Raw genomic sequence first — 9,967 nt, forward strand, 5'->3', positions numbered from 1 at the left:
AAAAAAAAAAAAAAAAAAAAAAAAAGGAGAGAATACAGGGCAGGGCCTGCTTTGGAGGGAGGGAGGATTAGAGCACCTCTTTCAAGCCCAGCTGGAGCTGGATGTGGGCAGAGGGAGTGGAGGAGGGAGGCTTAGGGAGGGGTGGGGGAGAGTGGTGCGCCCAGCCCAGCCCACCCCACCCCTAGGCGGCTCCTCCCAGCAGGGCTCCAGCCCCTGGGCCTGAAGGAGCGTCTGAGTAGGCCAGTGGGTGGTGCCAGGGCTGAGGACACTGCAGCCAAGAGCCTCAGGGGAAAGTTGGCCACGGTCCAGCCCACCGGCTGGGTACCGCAGTGGACAGTGGATGTCATTCCTCCCTCCCCCTTAATCACTGTGTGTGCATGCCCTGTTGGGACACACCCTCCGGAAGGGCTCTGGGCAAAATGTGGGGAGCCCTGCCCCTCTGCCCCTCTGCCCGTCCAGCCTCGCCTCCCTGTTCTCAGCCCCCATGTCAGCTGCCTTCTGGGAACAGGAACATAAAGGAGTCTTGGAGGGTGGGGTGGGGAGAAGGGGGTGGGAGAGGCTCCCAAAGCCACACAGAAGGGGCTCAGGGCGGGCCAGACTCTAGATCTGTTACTGTGCATTTCCTTAGGGGGGGTGGTTCCCTCCTAGGCCCTCTCTGGCCCCCTCCCCCTTACTCCCCCTCCTTCCCGCCCCACCCCCTTCCTGGGTCAGGTCGGTCAGAGCGCTTGGAAACAGGCTGGCTTACAGATGCCTGGCCTTCCACATCTGCCTCCAAACCACCACACGCCCTTGTTCCAGGGAGCATGAAAGCATCTGCTCCAACCACCAAGCGGTGGCTCGGAAGGCTAAACAGAAGCCCAGGGAGCAGATCCGCTACCGCCAACTTGAAACGTTAGCGGTTGCCTGGTCATCAGCTGTGACACAGGCACGAAGACAGCTTCTGTACCAGCAGGCACACATACACAGTGTGTATGGAGAGGCGGACACACAGATGGCCCGTGTAATCCGAAAGTAGTAATCACTCACATCTATTGAGAATCTACCCCTCATTTAATCCTTCAAGCACACCATGAGGTAGGTTCTTTTATTTTCTCCATTTTACTGATGAGGAAACTGGGGCCCAGAGAGGTCATATGGCTTGTTCAAGGTCACACAGCTTGATAAATCACAACCACTGGACATGATGCCTGGGTCTTTGGACTCTGCTGCCCAGAGGCTGACCCCAGGGTTGGGCTCTGGCACTCTGTATAGTTCCTACGACTGGTTCCCTAAGAAGCAGTTTGCTTTGCTAGTGTGTGCCTCAGTTTCCCCACCTGCTGAGCAGGCAGAATAATGACTCTTACTGAACTGAGAGGCTGTTATTAGGCAGGAGGAGGCTGAGATGGAGCTTAGACTGTGATAAAGCGCTAGAGCAAGTCTTCCCTAGAGGACACACATGGTACTGAGGTTGAGTGTTACTCAGGCTGGAAACTCAGAGTCGCCCTTGCTGCCTCCCTCTCCTTCCCGCCCCTCCCCCCGCCCCAGCCAAATCACCACTTGCAAGGCTCCAATCTCCAAGGTAGATCCCCAGTCTGCCCTCTACCTGCGTCCTCCACCACTGCCCTAGCCACCAACCCTCTCCTCTTGACTTGGGCGGGACCCCCTACTGGCCCCCTGTTCCCACTCCTGTCCTGCTTCCACCCAGTGCCGCGCAGCTGCTCCAGTAATCCTCAGACATGCATCTGGCCATGTCGCAGGGCACTTAAAATGCAGTCCAAACTGTTCACTGTGGCCCACGAGGCACGGAGAATCCCTGCTTCTCTCCCCAGACTCACCCCTGCCTCCCGCCCCCATCCTCCAGTCACCAGCAGACACACCAAATTCCTTTGCCTTCCTGTTGTGGGACCTTCCTTGGCCTGACGTGCCCTCCCCTTACCTAAGGTCTTGAAGAAGCATCACCTCCTCAGAGAAGGCTTCCTTGACCACCACGGATAGAAAATCCGCCCCCCATTATCTATTTCTGACCCTCGATCGAAGCACTCATGCAGCTCGCTTACTTTTATTTAACAGCATGTTTACAATTAATTATGTTTCGACTGTCCCTCCCACCAGAACAGAGGCTGCTTGTGGGCCGGGGACCCAGTGTGCCTTTTTCACTGCGTGTACCTGGTACTCGGTAGCCTCCTGGCAAATATGTGGGGGAAAACGTTTGTAGAGAAAACCCTAGATCCAGGAGGACTGGATTTAGTCCTGGCTTGGCCACTGGCAGGCTGTGTGCCCCTGGGGATGTCACACGCCCTCTCACATTCTCATCCTCAGGAAAGGGGGACTGTGGATGAGATGATGACCAGGAGTGCGACCAGGTGGATGCTCTGCAGCCAGGCTAGTGCCAATAAACAAACAAGAAGACAGTCCTGGCCGTAATGCACTTGAAAGGGCTTCGAGAAGGTTTTGCTCCTGTCGTCAGCCCTGATGGTTTTTTATGTGGATCGGCTTGTGAGGACTGAGGGCATTCCCACAGCTGTGACCCATCCACCCCCTGCACATGCTGCCACGCAAGCATGGAAACAGGTTGGTCCAGAGCAGCAGTTATGACCTCCGAGAGAACCAGCAGGAGACCCAGCCAGGGCTGATTTTATCTGGGGATTTCCACCCAACAGCCATGCTCCCCCGACACCACAGGTCTGAGGGCCCGACCTCTGATGAGGTCTGTGCATGCGGTGCTTTGAGTTTTCAGTGGCTTCTAAACCCATCACGCTCAGTCCCACCACAACCCTGAGTCCCACTTTGCAGATGAGGAAACTGAGGCTTAGATTAAAAAGCGAGTGAGTGGCAGAATGGAGATGTCTGAAATCAGTGATGCAAAACTCTCGTGAGATTAATAGTCTTTTAGAAACTTATGTATATGAATATATAATTTTAAAGAGAGTGTTGATCTATCTGAAAAAACATTTGAAATTCTTCCATAATAGAGAAAATTTGTGAGACCGAGGTGAGAAGGTGACCCATAATCCCACCACATTAGGCAACATGACGGCCATGCAGGGCCGCTAGTCTTGCCTCAGTGCTCCCCCCTCCCCCCAGCCGACAGCTCTGTGTCTCACTGGAGCGTACAGTCCACCCCCCACTAAATGCAAGCTTCACCTGACATCCCACTTGGCACTTCTTAGGTGCTCAAAAAACGTTTAATTAAAATTTGAGAAAAACTCAGCTGGCTGGAGCACGAAGGTGGCACTTCAGGGGCACCTGGCCTCTTGCATCACGGCCCAGCTTCCTGTCTGATGACAGACCGAGTCCTCACTATTCTGAAGTCCCTGGTTTGTACTATTACCGCATGGATGTACCTGTAATCACGCGATTCTATCACTTTGGTCCTAAGATCAGATTTTATTGAAATGTATTAAAATGCCAATGTGAGATAACAATTCATCACTGTTTCACATCAAGAACAGAGAAGGAGTGACGACAGAATCTAACCTAAGTTATACCGTCATAAAGTTTATCCAGATCTGCTGGCTACCCATGCTGCACACATTTCTGCCACTGGGTCGTAGGGCGGCAGACCCATCCTCCAGACCCCACTGGCCAGACTCCTTGACCTAAGTCCCCGACTTCTTCAGGTACACAGAGGTGATCCAGGGGAGCCGAGTCCTGTGGCTGGCTGGCCTTTGGCTTCCCAGTCCAGTGGGAGCTGGAGAAGAAGGCGAGGCCCAGGGGGGAGGCCCAGACACTCGGAGCCCTCCCTCCACCTCTCAGGTGCGCTGGGAGACCAGCCGGAGCTTGTCCTGACCTCGGGTGGGAGCCTCTGTGAGAAGGTACAGGCTGAGAACAGGGTGCCAGGGTGCCGGAATTGTTCCCTCTGGGGAAGTGAGGGGGAAGTACCCTGCCTGGCTGGGCACACAACAGACGGGGTGAGTGAGCTCACAGGCTGAGAGTCCCAGGGCTGCCAGGGCCTCGCCCTCCTCCCAGATTGTATCGGTGACACCCTCGGGAGGAGGGGAGGGGGCCACGAGCTTCCACAGAGCGGCTGGAGCTCTGGGTGACTTGGCCTGTCTCCACCAGAGCAAGCTGGGCATCTAGGGGAGGAGGGCTTGGCCAAAATGTGGCCAATGGGGGCAGTGGAGGGAAAGGGGGCCACACTACCAGCCAGGGAGGCGGCCTCCCTCCTCTCTTCCTCCCTCCCTCCCCCTCCCTCCCTTCCTTCCTCCCACAGCTATATACTGACTGCCTTTCTACTTAGGCTTCGGCTATAAAGTGAACACGTGGACATGTCATGTCTCTGTCCTCATGGAGCTGACCTCCCAGTAGCGAAAGACAAGGAACCATCTACCCCGAAGTCAGCTGCGTGAGGCCAAGTCTTTGTCCTTTGCTCTTTTCCTAGGGGAAACCACTGCTTTGTGGTCTCCCGCAGTCTTTCACCTCATTTGATCCCCACTCTGAGGGACTGGGAGAGCAGGACTTATAGCTCCCAGAGAGCGAGGAAATGGGCTCAAGGGTGGGGAGGTGACATGCCCAAGGTCACACTGGGTGCAGTGTGAAGCCCCTGCCTGGAGCCCCAGCCGCCTGTCTCCTTGCCCAGTGCCCCCAGCGCCGTCTGTCTTCCCCAGCACAGTCACCTAAGCTTACCAGCAAAGCAAGGAGAGGACTTAACTCTGTGCTTCTAGAGATACCTTTTCTTTTTAAAGGGGATGTTTATGCACTAAAACAAAAACAAAAACAAAAAAACCTAAAAAGAGAAAGAGAAGGAAGAATGAGAAGAAAGAAAAAAAAAAGAACTAAGAACCTCAACCTAGACAAACAACTAATTTACCTAATATTAAATGACATTTGCAAGACAGGACCCTGTGGGTCTAGGCAGCCTGGGGAGCTGAGGTCCAGGCTACACCAGCTGCAAACTCTGGCCTTGACCCAAGTTCCCTTGGGTAAATATGGTGAAAGTTGACCTGTCCCTCCTGGGTCCCTGCAAATGTGTGAGGCCCCCTTACCCAACCCTTGCGCATAACCTGGGTGCCCACTTATCCCTTAGCTGGTGTTTGCCCAGGAGGAGAAAGAGTGGTGACAGGAACGGGGAAGGTAAGGCAGGGCTGTGTGTGTGCAGGTGTGCTTGTGTGGGTGTACTGTGTGAGGAGGTCGGTGAGTAGAGGGAGTGGCAGCTGAGCTGGGTGGCTGACTACTTGCTGGGGAAGAGGGACACACCAGCCCCTTCTCTGTTGGATGAAGCAGTGAACAGGGCTCCAACACCCTCTAGGGAAGTGTCTGCCCTAACTGGTCCCAGGGTGCTCCGGCAGAAGTTGGCCTCACCCCTCCCCTCGTGCTGGTCAGCGTGCCATTCATTGCCTGCCAGGGTGGGGGGCAGGGGGCGCTGAGAATGGCTAGGACAGCCCACAACCCTTCCGGAGGGCCAGCCAAGCTGGAAAGTCAGCCCAGTGACCTTCACTCATTAAAGCTGGTGTTTTCATTAAGGTCAAGGGTAGGCTAGGATGAACGGGGGAACAAGGCAGAACTGAATGGTCATGATGGAGATCAAAACAAGGGCCTTGGCCTCCTACAAGGACCACATCAAAGAAAAGACTCACTGTTAACCCCCAAGGACAGGAAAATAATCATAATCATAATAGCTGCAAGCATTGCGCTAAGAGTTTTGCAGGCATTATTTCTTTTAACCCTCCACAACAATTCTATGACGTCTATACATTATTATTCCCCTTTTACATAATGGCAGCTCAGAGCCAGGATTTGAACGTAGGTCACCATGACCACCTTTAAAAGTCACTTTTAATCCTGAAAAACGGCACAAGGGTATTTCAGAGTATTTTTGGACTTTGAATGGAGTGGGAGAAACCAGAGTGAGACAGAAGGTAGGACCTGTTGATCAAAACAGGGGGAAAGCGCTTATCTGAGGCTGTCCATGCTGTTTGGGGTATCTCAAGGCCATCTGCCCATCAGCAGTGAGCTCCAGGACAAATAAAGTCCTTGGTAAAGACTTTACATTTCCTTGAGGAGGAGGAAGGTATAACAGCCCGCACTGTGTGGGCTGCAGTGGCTGGAACGTGGTGATGTGCTCAGAATACGGATCCTAATCCTCCGCTAGACTCCCTCGACAGATAGCTGCAATGCAGATTCCTGGGCCCCTCCTCAGGCCCACTGAATCAGAATCTGAACCCCAAGTCTCCACTTTCACAGACCCTAGGGGATGCACGCTGATGTGGCAGAAGCAGTGGTGACTGGTAACTGGTTGGTTTGGCCTTGCTGACGAGTGGCCCCCGGTTAAGAGTCAGTGCTGTGCAAAGCCACTGTCACCGACCTAGGTCCTTCAGGTGTGTTGGGGGTGGAGGGTGGGGACAGGGATAGCACCTTAGCATGTTCTCTACATTGACTTTATTTATTTATTTATTTTGCAGTACGCGGGCCTCTCTCATCGCTGTGGCCTCTCCCGCCGCGGAGCGCAGGCTCAGCGGCCATGGCCCACGGGCCCAGCCGCTCCGCGGCATGTGGGATCCTCCCGGACCGGGGCACGAACCCGTGTCCCCTGCATCGGCAGGCGGACTCAGCCACTGCGCCACCAGGGAAGCCCTACATTGACCATTTTTAATACCTGCACAGAGCGCCAGCGAGCAGACACACCATTACACATGTAACCACTCCCTACTCTTGGACACTTGGGGCTTTTCCATATTACAGATAATATCAGGATGAACATCGTTATGAATCTCTCCCCCATATTTTGGATTAGATTCTCAGAAAAAGGGTGAAAAGCATATGAACAATTTCATGGATCCTAACATACAACGCTAATTTGCATTTTCTGAAAACTTGCATGTTTAAGCTGACCCTGCAACGTTCAAGAGTGTCACTTTCACCACAGGGCTGCCAGCATTTCCACCATTTCACTTTAAAGGTAAGGAACCGAGGCTGGACTGTCAAAGGGACCTGTGGCCTGTCCGAAGTTACACTTAGCAAATGCCAGAGCTGGGACAAGAACCCAAGGATGTCTTGTTCACACACCAGGGTGATCTGCTGCTGCTGCTGACTTTCTCAATCTCCAGCCAGGCAGGACGGAAACATCAGGGCTGGCACGTCACTCCCTCTCTGCCCCACTCCCACCAGCTCTGACTTCAGCTGCACGAGGAGCTCATGGTTCAGTGCTTTTCATTGTTCTTCTGCCTCTAAAGCCGGGGCCTCACCTCTGCTCAAGCTCCCCGCCCTCCACGAACCCTCTTCTGATCACTCACAGGAGGTCATTACATACCTGAACTGTGGGTTAGATGTAGATAAGTGGGTGGGGAAGCAGTGGGACAAAGGCGAGGTGACACGCAAGGGGAAGGACAACGACCAGCCAGACTGACCAGAGCGGTGGGTGCCACAAGAAGAAAGATACAGTGGGAAGGCAGTCGGGGCCTGGCGTGCCAGACTAGGGAGTTCGAGTGTGGGGGGCCTTGAGCACATGTCTAGCCAGCCATCTGCTGCTACGGGGACAGGGGTTGTTTCCATAGGAAAGCTGGGCTCTGACAGGGCCCTTAACAGGGTGTCTCAGTGGGCTTCAGAAGGTCCTTGAACCCCCAGCTAGACCATATGTAAAACTGCATTGAGCATGTGAGCAGGTTCATTTTTCTGGAGTGATAGCCCAGTGGGTTCATCAGATTTTCAAAAAGGTTTCTGACTGCACCCCCCCTTCCACAGTTCAAAACAAAATTAAAACAGAAGGTTTAATTAAATTTAAAATTTAAATTAAAAGTCAACTAGAAGTATTAACTTCGTTGTATGAGTTATATATATTTTTTACCCATGGTAAAAAGAGAGGAAATAATTACAGATGGTCCTTCTCAGATAGGTAGATGGTAGACAGATAGATATATAGGTAGGTGAGAGATAGATAGATAATTGATAGATGATTGCTAATGATAGATGATTGACAGATAATTGGTAGATAGAACAGACCTACATTTCGCACATAGTTACAGTAAAGAGTTATTATTTGTGCCACCTAAGTTTTCTTCTTTTCCCTGCATGACAGGGCGCTGGAGGAGCTGGGAGGTACTGGAAAACCTGGTGCCGAGGTGCTCAGATCACTGCCCTCCAAGGATGATCAGAGGCAAAGATAAAGCCTTCGTGAAGTGACAAAGTCAGCTAGTGGGAAAATGGGACTTGGTTTCACAACTTTTCCAGAGCCATCTCATGCATAAGATGGGACGCACTTGAAAGCAAACACAGTGAGCCCTTCTCGAGCACTTAGTGCATGTCAGGCACTGTGCTAAGTGCTTTACAAGTATTACCTTGTTTACTTCTCAGCAGCCCTGGTGGTTTGGGCAGCACTATACATCCTATTTTACAAGAGAGGAAATGGAGGCCCAGGAATGTGTAGTCACTGGCCCCAAAGCAAACAGTGGCAAGTGGAAGAGTGGCAACCGGAAGCCAGGTGGGCTGGGTCATGGAGCTGGGGCTTGATACAGCCCTTGAGAGCGGCTGTGTTGCATGGTCAGTAATCCACCCCATTTCTATCTTCTGCAAAAGGGCTGGACCCTGAACAGCTTGGCCCTACTGTTCTCTTTGCCTTTAAAGGGATAGTTTAGTGAATATACTTGAAATTATCCAGGCTGAATTGTCAATACTTGCAAAAAAAAAAAAAAAACATTGATAGTAGTAGTAGTTATAGTAATACCTTCCATTTATTGAGCATCTGACTCAGACAATATACAAAAGGCTGTATAGTCATTTTCTTAATTCCATCCTTACAACAAGCCTCCAAGATGAGTATCAGGGGGTCCCTTTTACAGATAGGGACACTGAGGTCCCAGGAGGTTTAGATTACCTGCCTGAGGTCAGCTAGTGAGTAGAGGAGGGCTGGACTGCACCCCTGCTCTTATTCTCTGTCTCTTGCTGGTAATGCAGGTCACAGAGGTGCAGGGGCCGGCTTTCTGGTTGGGGCCCACCTGATGGTTGGGGCATGGAAAAGGCCCAGGTCAAAAGGAAAGAAAGGAAGGAAGGAGAGAAGGAAAGGAAGAAGGGAAGATTGGAGGGATGGAGGGACAGAGTGAGGAAGGAAGATAGAAGGAAAGAAGGGAGGAAGGGAACGTGGATGGTAGCACAGGACATGTGTCAGGCAGCACCAAGATATTGATGAATGACCCAAATTGAGAGCTGGGATTTCAAAAGCCCCACCAGAAGGGGGCAGTGGCCACTGGCCACAGTAAGTGAAGCAGTCCCCGCTGAGTCACTCACTCCAGGATACAATCAGAGGTATGGCCCATGTCTTTTTGGAATTTGGCTATAGTCTTTGAGGCCAAAACTCACTACCCCATAAAATGTTCTTGTGAGGTGCAGGTGAAGGTGGGAGTATGCCTTTTTGACTAAAACAAGTGGCTCTTTTAGCTCCTCCCCTCTCTTGGGTTTTCATCTTGATTCTGGAAGCCCTAGGGCCTGGGAGGCATGCAATGCAGGAGGCAAGGGGGACAGCCAGCCCCTAGGATGGAACTAGAAGGGTGGAGCTGGACAGGGTCATAGCTGTGGCTCAGGGTCATGGCTGGGAAAACCTGAAGAGAGTGCAAGTCAAGCCCAGAGGCCAAATCTGGACCCAGAGTCTGAGAGGCCTTCGGGGCAGAGCTTGCAGCCAGTGCTCCAAGTAAGCAGGCAGGGGTCAGGGCAGGCGTGTTGCTGACACAAGCGGCCATGACCAGGGGTTAGGAGTCCATCTGAACAGTCAGGAGGAAACAGTCTGGGCTGGGTCCCAGGCCCTGGTGGGGGGAGAGGACCCCCTCAAAAACGACCCAGTGAGCCTGGGGATCCCCAGGCAAGATGGCCGCTCTCTTCCGGGTGGGGCAGGGCTCCGCATTCAGAGTCCTGGGGCTCTTCTCTGGGCTTGAGCTGAGCTTGACCAGGGAGAGCGGGCCCCCAGGAGGCCGTGGCTGGTGACCGTGCCCCAGAAGCCAGGCTCGCCTTCCACGGTGGCCTCCAAAATCTACCCCATCCACTTCTCAGAGCCTTCACTCCC

This window comes from Neophocaena asiaeorientalis, unplaced genomic scaffold (assembly GCF_003031525.2).
Source record: "Neophocaena asiaeorientalis asiaeorientalis breed wild unplaced genomic scaffold, Neophocaena_asiaeorientalis_V1.1 scaffold133, whole genome shotgun sequence".
NCBI classification, from domain to species: domain Eukaryota; kingdom Metazoa; phylum Chordata; class Mammalia; order Artiodactyla; family Phocoenidae; genus Neophocaena; species Neophocaena asiaeorientalis.